At 39.8% G+C, this 13,980-nt stretch overlaps 1 long non-coding RNA gene across 1 annotated transcript in view; it reads left to right on the top strand.

Annotated features, from left to right (window-relative positions):
- Positions 1-3,570: 3,570 nt before the first annotated feature.
- LOC109503252 overlaps positions 3,571-13,980 on the top strand; it is an 87,495-nt gene continuing 77,085 nt past the window's right edge. The window contains exons 1-2 of the long non-coding RNA XR_002744981.2: positions 3,571-3,622; positions 5,151-5,235. This is a non-coding gene — a long non-coding RNA (uncharacterized LOC109503252). The remainder of the gene's footprint in view (positions 3,623-5,150; positions 5,236-13,980) is intronic.

Below are 13,980 nucleotides of genomic sequence, written 5' to 3'. Positions count from 1 at the left end.
CTTTCAATTTGGCTTGCCCTCTGGGCCTCTTAGGATACCTTGGTCTTCATTCTTGGTCCCATGCCCCTGTAGTCTTACTCTTTTCAGAGTTGATGTGATTTAGTTGCTGAGGGGTTCAGGCTCTGGGATCTGATAAACTGAGTTCTAATAATAATTGTAAACTCTTGAGGGAGTTATTTAACTTTGGGCGTCAATTTTTCTCATCAGTAAAGCAAGCATAACTCCCTTATACAGTCCTGATGAAGATTAAATGAGATAGTCCATATGAAGTGCTTCTTGTACCACCTGTTACAGAGTAAGAGATCAATAATTATTAGCTATTATATTATTCAAGTCCCAAGGGCTTCTTTGATCAATTTAGCCCATACTGAGCTCTCTCATCTCTAAATATTATAATTAGTGTCACAGACTTAACACTTGATTTTGTTTGTGACTTAGTTACAGCTCCCCACACTAGATTTGCACTTAATTTTTTTAAAAAATGGATGATTTCAGGAGTGCTTGGGTGGCTCAGTTGGTTAAGCATCCGACTCTTGATTTCAGCTCAGGTTATGATCTTACAATTCATGAGTTGGTGCCCTGCATCAGTCTCTGCGCTCGCAGTGTGGAGCCTGCTTGGAATTCTCTCTCTCCCTTTCTCTTTGCCCCTCCCCAACTCATGCTTGTGCTTGCACTCTCTCAAAATAAGTAAAATCAACTTAATTTTTATTAAGTTTAATTTTATTAATTTTTACTTAAAAAGTTTAATTTTACTAATTTTTATTTAAAAAAATTAAATGGATAATTTCAAACGTACCATAAGTAGAGAGATGAATGGCATCCTTTGGTAGGATCCTATTTTTTTAATGTTTATTTTTCAGAGAGACATAGCACAAGCAGGGGAGGGGCAGAGAGAGAGAGAGGGACACAGAGAATCCGAAATAGGCCCTAGGCTCTGAGCTGTCAGCACAGAGCCCAGTGTAGGGCTTGAACTAGTGAACTGCGAGATCATGACCTGAGCTGAAGTTGGACGCTTAACTGACTGAGTCACCCAGGTGGCTGTAGGGTCCCTTTGTACTTGTCACTGGATTGGGTCTTTTGTGATAGTCCTTTTTCATTCTGTTCTGACATTAAATCTAACGTTGCTCCATACACAGGAGATGTTGACATAGGCTGTAACGGAGAACAAGCCACCCACTGTGTGTGAGGCTGTGCCTAGGAAGTCTCTCTGCTCAGACTTTCCTGGAGGATGAGATCACCAAAATGGCTCTCTTTTCTCTTTCTCTTAGATGTAGAGATGGAAAAATAGCAGCCTACTTCCTAGACGATATTTCATTCTCCAAAGCAAAAGCATTCCATCTCCCCTTTTCTGTTCTTCAGCTGAGTCTGGGGCAAAATAATTTTTGAATCCGTGATTTCCCATTTTCCCCTAAAGTTTTATCAGAACTGCTTTCTGGTATCAGGTTTGAATCCCAGTTCTCGACCTTTGTGGCTTAAAGCGGCAGACTTGAGAAGACAGATCTCAGAGCTAAATCTCCACCCTCCCCCCCCCCTTTTTTTTTTGCACTGGGTGATTGACATCCCGGGACACAGCATATTGACTTCTCTCAAGATGTTGAACAAAATAAAAACTATGTGCAAGAGGAAACATGATCCTACATTTATTAATGCGGCATCAGTGTCTCTGGAAGCATGTTTTATGCCACAATTCCTCTTGATGGCACTGGAGCCTTAAATATCATAACCAGTCTGGTCTTTCTCATTCTAAATCCTATTATCTAGGTTAGCTCATCTGTATTCAAAAGATCAATGTTGCATTATTACAAAGATCCTTTCAAGTGTAAAAAGGATGGCACTTCATTACAGAAAGTAAAAGAAACTAATCAAACTTTCTTGGTGAAATCATTGACTTTTTTAAGTAAAGGGCAAATTTAAGAATTTGAAAGTCCGAGATGCGAGAGAACTCTGTGGTTTGGGCTCACTCCGGCATGAATGCGTCTGGTTGTAGCGTGTGGGTCTTGGATAACCTAAAGAAGAAAGAGGCTTTCTCGAAAGAGTCTCAGTGCTTGCAGCTATTCTCGTTTCTTCTGTCATTGCCTGGTTATGTGTCTTGGAAAAAATGAGCTGCTGGTGGGAAGACTCCGAGTTATAATCCATGGTGTGCCCTATACAGGCAACATGTCAAGTGACTTGGTTAGTAGAAATTGTTAGGAAAACACTGGTAAATGTTATTTATTCATTGTCTTAGTTCTTCTGTTAACAGACAGCTCTTGTTTCTTGTTATCACCACTTGTGTTCTGTGGCTTGTGTATTAACAGGGAGGATGCTTGTTAGGGATGCTTTGGGGGTCAACACCTGTGGAATGAAGGGGAAAGAAGTGGGATGGGGTAGGGGGAGATCCACAATGCATGCCCAAGGATACATACATAAGAAAGAGCGCCTCTGGAGCAAGAATGGCTTTTTGGTGCTGTCTTTCCTAAGGAGGAAGCCTGCCCTGTCATATAAACAAACAACCTTGGAAAAGGTGCTTGCTTTTTAGCCAGCCTTTGGTTTTTAGTCTGAGCAGTCCCCAAAGGGAGATGATAGTTGAGGGCTATTTGCTGGCAGCACTCCCAGTAGCCGGGGCAAAATTCCTTTTATTTCTGAAAGTTGGATCTGGGCAGCACATCACACTCTTTTTATTATTATTTTTTAATGTTTATTTATTTTTGAGAGGGTGGGAAGGCAGAGAGAGAGGGAGACAGAGGATCTGAAGCATGCTCTGTCTGTGCTGACAGCAGAGAGCCCGATGCAGGGCTCGAACTCAAGAACTGTGAGCTCATGACCTGAGTCAAAGTCAGGTGCTTGACCCACTGAGCCACCCAGGCGCCCCCTACCACCCTTTACAACTTAAAGGAGAATGTTCATTGACCACCTTCCAGGTACCAGAGCTGTTCTAGGTCCTGGAACTTACAGTGATGAATAAGGAATAGTCCTTGCCTTAAGGTATTTCTAATCAGCCTCTTCTGACTTGTTGATTAGTATGACATGCCAGATGTAATTCCAAGTACTCTGTACTCACTAATTTTTTTTTTAATGTTTATTTATTTTTTAGAGAGAGAGAGAGACAGACAGAGTGCAAGCAGAGGAGGAGCAGAGAGAGAGAGAGAGGGAGACACAGAATCTGAAGCAGGCTCCAGGCTCTGAGCTGTTAGCACAGAGCCCAATGTGGGGCTCGGACCCGCAAACGGTGAGATCATGACCTGAGCCTAAGTCAGATCCTTCACCGACTGAGCCACCCAGGTGAAAGGGCGGGCCTACGCCAGCCGACTCCATCTTGTTCTGTGTCCTCCACCTTGAGTGACTATGTCCCCGACATGACCCCTTTTCCGGGAAAATCGCAGAAACCTCAGACCGCGCCTCCTCCCCTTGAGTAACCTCCCGCTCACCCGTTCAAACTTCCTGATCAAAACACGCCCAGCGACCTGCGTAACAGGACTCCGACCATTCCCCAGCAAATCGGCCGAGGCCACGACCCTTCCCCAGCCAATCGGCTGAGGCCACAGCCATTACCTCACCAACTGCCCCTAGGCCCTAATAAAACCTTTGTGCTTTTGAAACTCGCTCTCTCTCTCTCCGGTATCTCACCGCTGCGTCGGTGCAGGTAGGGGATTGAGCTCGAGCTAGCTCGAATAAAGGCTCTTTTGCTTTTACATCGGACTCGGCTCCCTGGCGGTATTTGGGGATCACGAATTCTGGGCATAACACAGGCGCCCCTCACCTGTTCTTTTTTTTTTTTTTTCAATGTGACTAGTATAAATTTTAAAAATAACTTAGTAGCTTGAATTTGTGGCTTGCGTTTTGTTTTTACTGGACAGAGTTGCCTTACAGTATCTGAGATTCTTCCTATGGGGAAGTATTTTGCTCTTAAATTCAAAGAAAATCCCATTTGGTCTGGTAGTAGGATCAGGTTCTTTTGATATGCTTCATTTAATTTGTATTTATTAATAGGGATTCTATCCACCAACAGCCACTACTTGCTGGTTGTTTTGTGATTGTTGAAAACTAGTTAGAGGCAGCCTGAGTGAGATGAATTAAAGTTCTATTGTTGTAGGGGAACAAGGTCATCAACTTGGAATTAATCAACGGATTTCAAATCACCAGGAAGGGATATTTTACCCTCAGCTTTACAGTTTCAGCATGTAAATTGCTGTTTAGAGGAGAGTCTGTAAAATCAATCCAGCCTTTTTCCCTTCAGAAATTAAAAGCGATTTATTTCTATTTTTGGCGAATCCTGGGAAACACTTGTACATCCAAGTCCTTCACCCTGATGCCACCTGTATTGCATGTTGTTTTGGACCTTTGAGTAGGGAGGTGGGAAATTCGGTTGTCTTGGTGTCCCACAGGATTTGGAGGAGACCCCTCTGATCCCTGTTGGGGAGCCCATCTGTCTCCACCTGATACGTTTTATTTCAAATGAGTCAGAAACTCTAAAGCTCAACTTGGCCAAAGTAGCACATATCATGTGGACTCCAACCAAAGCCATATAAATCATCCCCAGATCATACCAAACTTGGCCCCCAAACTGGGCACAGATTTTCCAATCTGGTCCTGGAGTTTGCCAGAAGGCAGGAGGACCGCAGGGATATGTGGGTTGCAACTGGCTTTTGTCCCAAACTTCTGTGGTTAGTGAAGCTTGTCTGATCTGGGATTGGATATAAACACAGCTTGTGTACTCGAAAGACACCAAACCACCTTGAAGGGTCATTTGGTCCACGCCTCTGCAGAAATCATCCTCACAAATAACTGTATCCAACCACCCAACGTTACCCCTGCCCACTGTGCCCTCACAAATCAAGAAAGATCCAGAGATGGTTTGTAAATACATTAAGTATTCCAATTTATTGTTCTCTTAGTACTTTTTAATATCAGTACATTGCTGGTAAACCTAAACTGGAGACCCAAGTGAATGAATTTTTATATCTTTCTGATTAGATATGCAGAGGCTGCCTTATTTGGTAAAGTGACTCCAGAATATAGCAGCAGTGTATTTTGTTTATCTGATTTCTAGGGCAGGTTCTTTCTTAAAGTTTTTACTGTTGTTATTGTTTGTTTGTTTAATGGACAGGAACAATAATGATTAACTTTAATAATTCTTTGTTTTCCTTGGGCCAATACAATTTACTTTCTAGATTTCACTGAGGTGGCCCTGTGCTATATCGTATTTGTCTGATTGGTGAAGTAACCTGTTTTTGGGGAAAGAAGATGTGGGAAGTTGTAAGTATTTTTTGTCTTAAAGTTTACCCAGGAGTCCCCAAATAATTGCATCTCTCCATAGAGAGGTACTTTATCCTCAGTTTGTTTTCTTTTCTGTAACACAACAAATTGACATCCCCTTCGATAGTTAAATAAGGGCATTCCTGGAAACAAAGGAATAGGTCTGGCTGGAGCTTCCAAGGAACTTCTCAGTTAAAAGGAAGTCACTGCTTTCTGTGTGAAGGATTCCTCAGTCTACCTGAACAACTGGCCAGCTGGGTAAGAGTGTAGGATTTATTGGCTGTGTATTTGGGCAATGTACTTAACCTTTCTGTGCCTCAGTTTCTTCATCAGTAAAACAATGATAAGACCTTTTAGAGTTTTATGTGGTACAAAAAATACTGTAAAATTAATGCAGAGTCTGGATTATCAAGTGTAGGAAAGAGATTATCAAATGCAGGTGGCAGACATGGCAGTGGAGGATGATCCTTTTCAGTCCGAAAGCGTTTCCACAAAGTTGTTTTTGTTTTTAAATACCGGAAGACGTTTCTAGTAGCGTTTGTGCGATGAACATCCTACAAATAGAATACGTGTAAAATTTCTAAGGAATTAGTTTTGTATAAGCATAGTGTAAAGTGGAGTCAGGACTATGATTTTGATTGCCTCCCGAGTTAGTATTTTAGGAATAGAAAAGAGCATAGCTAGGCTACCTTTAGTTCAGACACATGCCTATAAAGTCAGTTGTTACCTTTCTGAATCACACAGTAGGATCGCAGCAACCTGGCCATACTTCTAGTTTTTTACCTTACTTTAGGCTCATTTTCAACACCCAGCCTGACCGGACATCACATGTGCCCATTTGAACATGTCCAGAGACATTGTTTCTGATATCACAATGATGCTGTTTTCATTCTTGTACCATGTAGTTCTTTATTGTGTAACACACTGAATGAATAAAACCACTTTCTATTACATTAATACTTATATACGATATAATAATATATGAAATGATGATTATATCATTATCATATCTCAATCAGCTAGTTCTTGCTTGAGTCTCTCAAGTGGTTGCAATCAAATTGTAAGTGGGGTTGGCTTGACTTGGGCTGGCTGTCCAAAATGCTTTCACCACCCACATGTCTGACTCTGGTCTCAGGTGATTTGAATGTCTGGGGCCTGAAATGGCTTGAGATTGGCTGGGCTTCTTTTTCTCCAGAAAGCCATTCCCTTGTCTAGCTTGGGCTTCCTCACAGCATGGTGGCCTCAGGGCAAGATGGACATGTTACATGGTAGTTCAGTTCACAAAGACGGAAGAAGTAGAGGCTGCCAGGTGCCTTAAAGTCTGAGCCTAACAACTGTTAGAGTCAGTTATGTTCTATCGATCAAAGAAGTCTTAGAGCCCACTCAGATGCAAGGAAAAGGAACAGATTTTGCCTCTCAATGGGAAATCAAAAAATTTATGGCTGTCTGACCCTCCACTCCCAGCTCTCTTGGTGCTAATGGCTAATGTCACCTCTTAAAACAGCTATGGTGTTCAAAACAGGACAAAATAATCTAGCATGCTATCAGAGAGGCCACAAGATTTTCTTTTTTTCTTTTATCTTTTTTTTTTTTTTTCAATTTATAATCTCCTAATAGCTTTCTACTAGCTATCGCCCACTATGGGCTCCTAATAAATACATCATTCACTAGATCCTTTAAATCCTTATTTCACAAACTGTTATCATGTTTCCTATTTGCATAACTTCCTTTTTTCACAAAAGGCAGAATATGATTTTTGCTAATTAAACTTGTTGATTTGCGCTTGTTATTGTTCTGGTAGTAGCTACCTTTAAGATGTTTGAAGAGTGTATTCAGTTTGGACAGAGTTTGTGGCCTTGCTTACTCTTGCCAATCCTCGGCAGCCAGAGTGAACTTGCCACAACACAAATCTAGTGGTTCCCCCTGCATAAAACTCTTCACAGCCCCAAGATGTTGTCCTCAGGAAAAAGTCTGAATTTTATGTATGAAAACCTTGTAAGGTTTTTCATACCTGTCTCCCGACTATACTCTGATTCTCATTTCTTCTTTTCCTTCCACTTCCCCTTCCCCTCCTCCTCCTCCTCCTCCTCCTCCTCCTCCTCCTCTTCCTCCTCTCCTTTCTCTTTCTACTTAGGAATATCCATGTGTAGATCTTTGTATGGATATGTTTTTATTTTTCTTGAGTGAACACGTAGGAATAGAATGGCTGTGTCATATTATAGGTGAATGTGTAATTAAAGAAAAAACTGCCAAGCTGTTTTCTAAACTGGATGTCCTGTTTTCTGTTCCCATCTGCAATCCATGTGGAGTTGCATTTGCTCCACATCCTTGGCTCTACTTGGTATGATCATCTTTGAAATTTTAACCATTCTACTCTGTGTATAGTGATAACTCATTATGGTTTTAATTTGCATTTTCCTGATGACTAATGATGTGTTCCATCTTTCCTCTGCTTCTCAGCTATTTGTACTTCTTCATGAAGTGTATGCACAAAGTTTTGGCCTATTTTAAAAATTGGATTATTTTCTTATGCTTGAGTTGTGGTGTTCTTTATGTATATTCTGGCTACACGTCCTTTATCTGGTATATGTTTGGGAAATATTCTCTCCCAGCCTGTGACTTGCTTTTTTGTTTTTAAAAATGTCTTCAAAAAGCAGAATTGTTTAATTCTGACATCCAATTTATTATGTTTTTTTCTTCTAACGACTGGTGTCTTATATGTTCTATTATCTAAACATTTCTGTCCACCTTGAGGTTGTAAAGATTTTCTCCTGGTTTCTTCTAGAAGCTTCATAATTTTAAGATTTATATGTAGGTCTGTGATCTATTTTTGAATTACTATTTTTGTATGATGTGAAGTAGGGAACTGATGTTATTGGATTTAGTTTGCAAACCCTTTATTTTTATTTATTTTATTTTATTAATTTTTTTTTTAATTTTTGAGGCAGGGGCAGGGGTAGAAAGAGAGGGGGACAAAGGATCTGAAGTGGACTCTATCCTGACAGCAGAGAGCCTGATGTGAGGCTTGAACTCACAAACTGTGAGGTCATGTCCTGAGCCAAAGTTGGAAGCTTAACTGACTGAGCTACCCAGGCACCCTTATTTTTTTTAATTAAAAAAATTTTTTTTTATTCTAGAGAGAGAGAGAGAGTGGATGAGTGGGGGAGAGGGGCAGAGGGAGAGAGAGAGAGAGAGAGAGAGAGAGAGAGAGAGAGAGAATCTTAAGCACTGGGATCATGACCTGAGCCAAAATCAGGAGTTGGATGCTCAACCAACTGAGCCATCCAGGCACCTCTTGATGCCTTTTTTAGTCATATTTAGTCATAAGTTATATATTTTCATAAGGAAATTATATTTATCTTCTATTTTTTTAATTTTTTAATGTTATTTTTGAGAGAGAGAGAGAGAGAACAAGGGAGGGGCAGAGAGAGAGGAAGATACAGAATCTGAAGCAGGCTCCATACTCTAAGCTGTCAGCACAGAGCCCAACATGGGCCTTGAACTCACAAACTGTATATCATGACCTGAACTGAAGTCACACGCTTAACTGACTGAGCCACCCAAGCAAGGTGCCCCTATTGTTTTTATGTTTTAAAAATTACTAACCTAAAGGTATTATGTTTTTGTTTGTTTGTTTTTACTGCCTGTCTTATTGTTATCAGTTGAGTGCTCACTGAGAGCTGTGACCAAATGGTAATTCCTCTTCCTCCTTATGAAGTGTATTGAATGATACCGTAACATCCTAAAGCAAATGAATAGCATTCCCTTCTGGTGGCATTCCTTGATGACAGCTACTCAAATAAGTTCATGTGTAATCCGGACAAATGTTGCTTTCTGACGGTCCTGCTTAACTCCAAGGTATAATTCAGAACATGTAGCCTAAACATTGATTCTCAGAAGGATTACCAGGTTCTTTGCAAAAAACTGTGAATTCCTAAACACTGTCACACATTTAGTGCTTTTGAATCTCTAGGGATGGGACCCAGGAGCTGAATTTTCAATTTTTTTTCATTTTAACCTACTTATTGAAGTACAATTTATATACTACTCAATTAATGCAGTGAAAGTGTACATTTCAATGATTTTTCAGTTATTCATGCAGTTGTCCTATTATCACCACAATCCAAAGGATGCTGCATTTTTAACAAGGGACTTCCCATGAAATGGTTGGGGCTCTCAAGTTGAGAAACCCTGTTTGACAGGATCAAATGGATAAGCTTCACCCAATTTGCTTTGAGCTTTAGTGTTGTTACATAGGTCTTTGGGCAGAAGGGAGTTCACCATTGTTTCACAGAAATCTGGCAATGATACATTTAACAGTTTTGCTTTCAGTATCCTCAGGTGATTGTATGAGCCCATTAATGCACTAAAATTTACTTTGGCTAAAGTACAGATCTGAATTCTATTCCCTGGGTCATCAGCTAGAAGACTGAGTCCCTCAGCTAATGTGTGATTCTAGTCAACTCTCCAGCATCCATATCTCAAAACAGTTTGTATGTGTTGTACTCGTAGGCACGATAGCTAGTTGTCTTGGAACTGGTAAATTGGGCTCCAAATCAAAGCTCTGATTGTCAATACTGGAAATGCAAGGCCTTAGATTTCTTTCATTCCCAGACAGAAAATAAAAATTTTGGATGCATTTAAAACGTATGCATGTTGGGGAGGGATGGAATGGGTAATGAAATGTTAAGTTACCTGCATTAGCAATATAGGGATTCAGGAAGTTTGTGGCATTAGAAATGACAAGGTACCTTACGAAGGGTCTTCTCCAGCATTTCTCAAAATGTAAATCAGCATGTTCCTTGATATAATGTAAAGAATGAGATTTGTGGTTTAAATAACTCACAATCCCCTGAAAGGTTAATCCAACTAATTTCTGCAAGCTGTTTCACGTCTACTGTATATTGTAAATCTCTACTGGGGTCATGTGTTTTATGGTGGAATTTAAATTTTTCCATAGAGTGTCTTTGCAGCAGTATTGGCCAGTATTATTTTTCCAGTCTCAGTGTCTAATTTATCTTATTTTGATTGCACAATATTGAGAAAATTATAACTCACAAAGATAAGTAGTTGCAAACGGTAGCAGTTTTTGAAATAGATTGCTTTGCTGTGTCAAGATGCTTGTCAATTAAACTAGGCAAAAAGTGTAAAAGAGGAGCAATAGGACATTTTTGCCTCGATTGTCTATGTTTTATCTTCTGTGCATAAATTGTTTATGTCTTTTGTTTAAATACATCTATTTGGGGGGGCGCCTGGGTGGCTCAGTCAGTTAAGTGTCCAACTTGATTTCAGCTTAGGTCACAATCTCACGGTTCATGGGTTCAAGCCCCTCATTGGGCTCTGTGCTGACAGTGCGGGGTTCTCTCTCTCCTGCTCTCCCTGTCCCTCCCCTGTTAGCTCTCTCTCTCTCAAATATAAATAAAAACATTAAACATTTTTAAAAAGTCTCTTTTTTGACCAGTCCCTGATTTGAAGCTGTTTTGTACTACTGACTGAGATAGGATCTATATGCTTTTTACTAGTGTTACTTAAGTTGTAGTATGTAGACCAGTACTGTTTGTTACTGGTCTAGGTCAAGAAAAGAATAGAAATTGGGAATTAGCATTTAGAAATTTTTACAGCAATTTGTCACTGCCCTGACATCCAATCAAGTGGTCAGTGGATTCTTTTTGTTAATCAGGGTCTCATCTATCCAGGTGTTGTCACACTCACATGATGAATCACGTATAGTTCAAGCTACTTATCATCATCAACCTCTAATGGAATGGCAGTTAATAAACAAAGAAATAAAACCAGACTTGTCCTTTACCACAGACAGGTTGAGAAGAACTGGAGTAAAGGACAATTAAGCTGTTGGTCATGTGTAATTAGATACGATTTATATATACTTTTGAAAGGAAGGAATCAGGTTGTTGCTATATCCATGGCATTATAGATGTTATGCCACTAGAAATGCTTCCATACACATTTTGAAACCTTCTGAGGTTTCTAGAATTTTCTACCAGATAAAATCCAGTTTTCTCTCTCAGAGCCAGACCCAGAGGTAGTTTCTTTTCCATTGGGAATTTTCCTATCACAGGACATCCGGAAGCACCAAGGGGGTTGGTCTACCCCCATTCAATTAGTTATTCACCCTCTTACCATTTTTAAAATATGGTCCATTGGAATTTTCTCAATTTATAAATTCTCTGAAAGTAGAGCTCAAGCCCAACCTTCTTTCAGATTGCTTCCTTTAGTCTCTGCCTGTATAGAAATTCTGGAGCAGCTATGACCTATAGATATTGGACTTTAGTGCTCTTCTTTTTCTTTTCCTTTTTGGCTAACACTTTTACAACTACCACTGTGACTGGATCCTTGTAAGAGCTCAACACACGTTAACAATTACTAAAATTATTCTTTGATTTCCATATGTGAAAAAAGACAACCAAAGCATTTTTACAAGGAGAAGTGTGGAATTGTCTCCTTATCTGATAATTTTAGAAGACAATCACAATGATAATCACGTAGGGAGTATTTGATGGCTTAGTTATAATTGTTAAAAATATTATGCCTGAATGCCTTCACATATTTCTCCTTCAGTAATGTATTCTTGAATTTTTTAAAAATGAGAGCTTCTTGCCTTCTTGATTTTCCTTTTCCTTTCTCAATATTGACCTCTTTCTAACATTTATATGGATGGGATGAAACCTTATGGCTTGTTTTCTAATTTAATTTTTCTCACTTAACGATATAACTTGAGCTTTCCATGTTGGTATAGTCAATATAAGTTCACCTCATTTTTTTAGATGGTACTTGAGTTTTCTGTTGAATAGATGTACACTTGTGGGTTCTCTTACCCTCTCACTAATAGATACTTAGGCTTACTGGCTAACCCAATTGTCTTTCTGACTATATAGACTAGTCATGTTCTAGAATATTAATGCAGATAAAATATTTTCTCATCATGTAAATTACCATGTGCTGAAGGGACTAAAGGAAATCAGCTTGGCCCTAAAGGGAAAAAGGCAGCAATTTCAAAGACATTTGAACAACAACTCTAAAATAAAATTAATTAACTTCCCTTTAAACAAATTCTTTTAAGTTTTCATGGCAATTTGTGCTTCTGAAAAAATTCTTGGCATGTCTTCTATAGGGAAGACATTTATTCTCTGTAAGCCCTAAAGATAGGAGGAAAGGAGGATAACTCCAAGTAGAAAGGGAAGACTGTTAACACTGGACAGAGCCGAAAAATATTTTAGTTGGATGATTGTTTGCTTAAAAGGCCCTTTGAAGCAATCTTGAATTGCAGTGTTAATTCCATAGTAAAATTTCCCCATGGAATATTACAATACAGGCTGGCTATGAAACAGTGTCTAGTTTGTTTTCAGGCACATTGTAGGTGCTCAATTGTTTGTGGAATTAATGTGGTTGTGAGAGAAATGACCCAGAAACAGTGATGTGACTGAGGTCTCCTTGTGAGCCCACAACTGCATGGACCACGAGCCCTGAAGATGGTTGGCTGCCCACTGACTCTCAGATGGCCTGAAAATTGATCCTAATATTCAAATAATCCCTATGATCTGGAGTGTAGGGAATAGGATAAATGTTTCAACCAGGGTCTTCATCTCCTCAGGAGCCAGTAAAAGATAGGAGAGTTTCCTGCTGCAGAAGAGCCCTTGTAGGGACCATGCATTGACCCAGCAACATAAGTTTCTTACAAAGTTGAAGGATGATTATTAAAATTAATGGGTGCTCTCCTTTTGGGATGAGCACTAGGTGTTGTATGGAAACCAATTTGACAATAAATTTCATATATTGAAAAAAAAATTAATGGGTGCTCTTAATAAGTAATGTAAATCTACTATAGAGATCATTTAAAAAGTAATTGCTAAGGGTGCCTGGGTGGCTCAGTCAGTTAAGCATCCAGCTTTAGCTCAGGTTATGATCTCACGGTTTGTGAATTCCAGCCCCGCGTTGGGCTCTCTGTTGTCAGTGCAGAGCCTGCTTCAGATCCTCTGCCCCCTGTCTCTCTGCCCCTCTCTCCCTCACTTGCTTGTGCCTGCTCTCTCTCTCAAAAGTAAGTACACATTAAAAAAAGTTATTGCCATACATTTTATATTTGTTTTTAATTTATTTTTAAAATTTATTCTTGGCATATAATTGACATACAATGTTATATTAGTTTCAGGTACCATATGTTTTTTAAAAGAAATTACATTTTTATTTTAAGTTTTTATTTTTATTATTTTATTTTTTAATGTTCATTTATTTTTGAGAGAGAGACACACACAAAGTGTGAGCAGGGGAGGAGCAGAGAGAGAGGGGGACACAGAATCCAAACCCGGCTCCAGGCTCTGAGCTGTCAGCACAGAGCCTGACGCGGGACACAAACCCACCAGCTGTGAGATCATGACCTGAGCTGAAGTGGGACACCCAACCAACTGAGCCACCCAGGCACCCCAAGTTTTTATTTTTAGTTTAGAGGGAGAGAGGGAGAGAGAGTGTGAGCAGGAAAGAGGGGCAGAGGAAGAGAGAGAGAGAATCTTAAGCAAGCTTCAGATTTAGTGTGGAGCCTGACATGGGGTTTGAGTCCATGACCCTGGGATCATCACCTGAGCCAAAATCAAGAGTTGGATGCTCAACTGACTGAGCCACCCAGGCGCCCCTATTCCAGGTGCCATATGTTTTTAATTGGCGTCTGTTAACCATAGAGTAGATCTGCAGTGTTTGACATACACAGAGAAGGAAAACACAGACTGAGAGACT

Source organism: Felis catus, chromosome A1 (genome assembly GCF_018350175.1).
Source record: "Felis catus isolate Fca126 chromosome A1, F.catus_Fca126_mat1.0, whole genome shotgun sequence".
Lineage (NCBI taxonomy): Eukaryota > Metazoa > Chordata > Mammalia > Carnivora > Felidae > Felis > Felis catus.
This window is presented reverse-complemented; position numbering and strand designations above follow the sequence as displayed.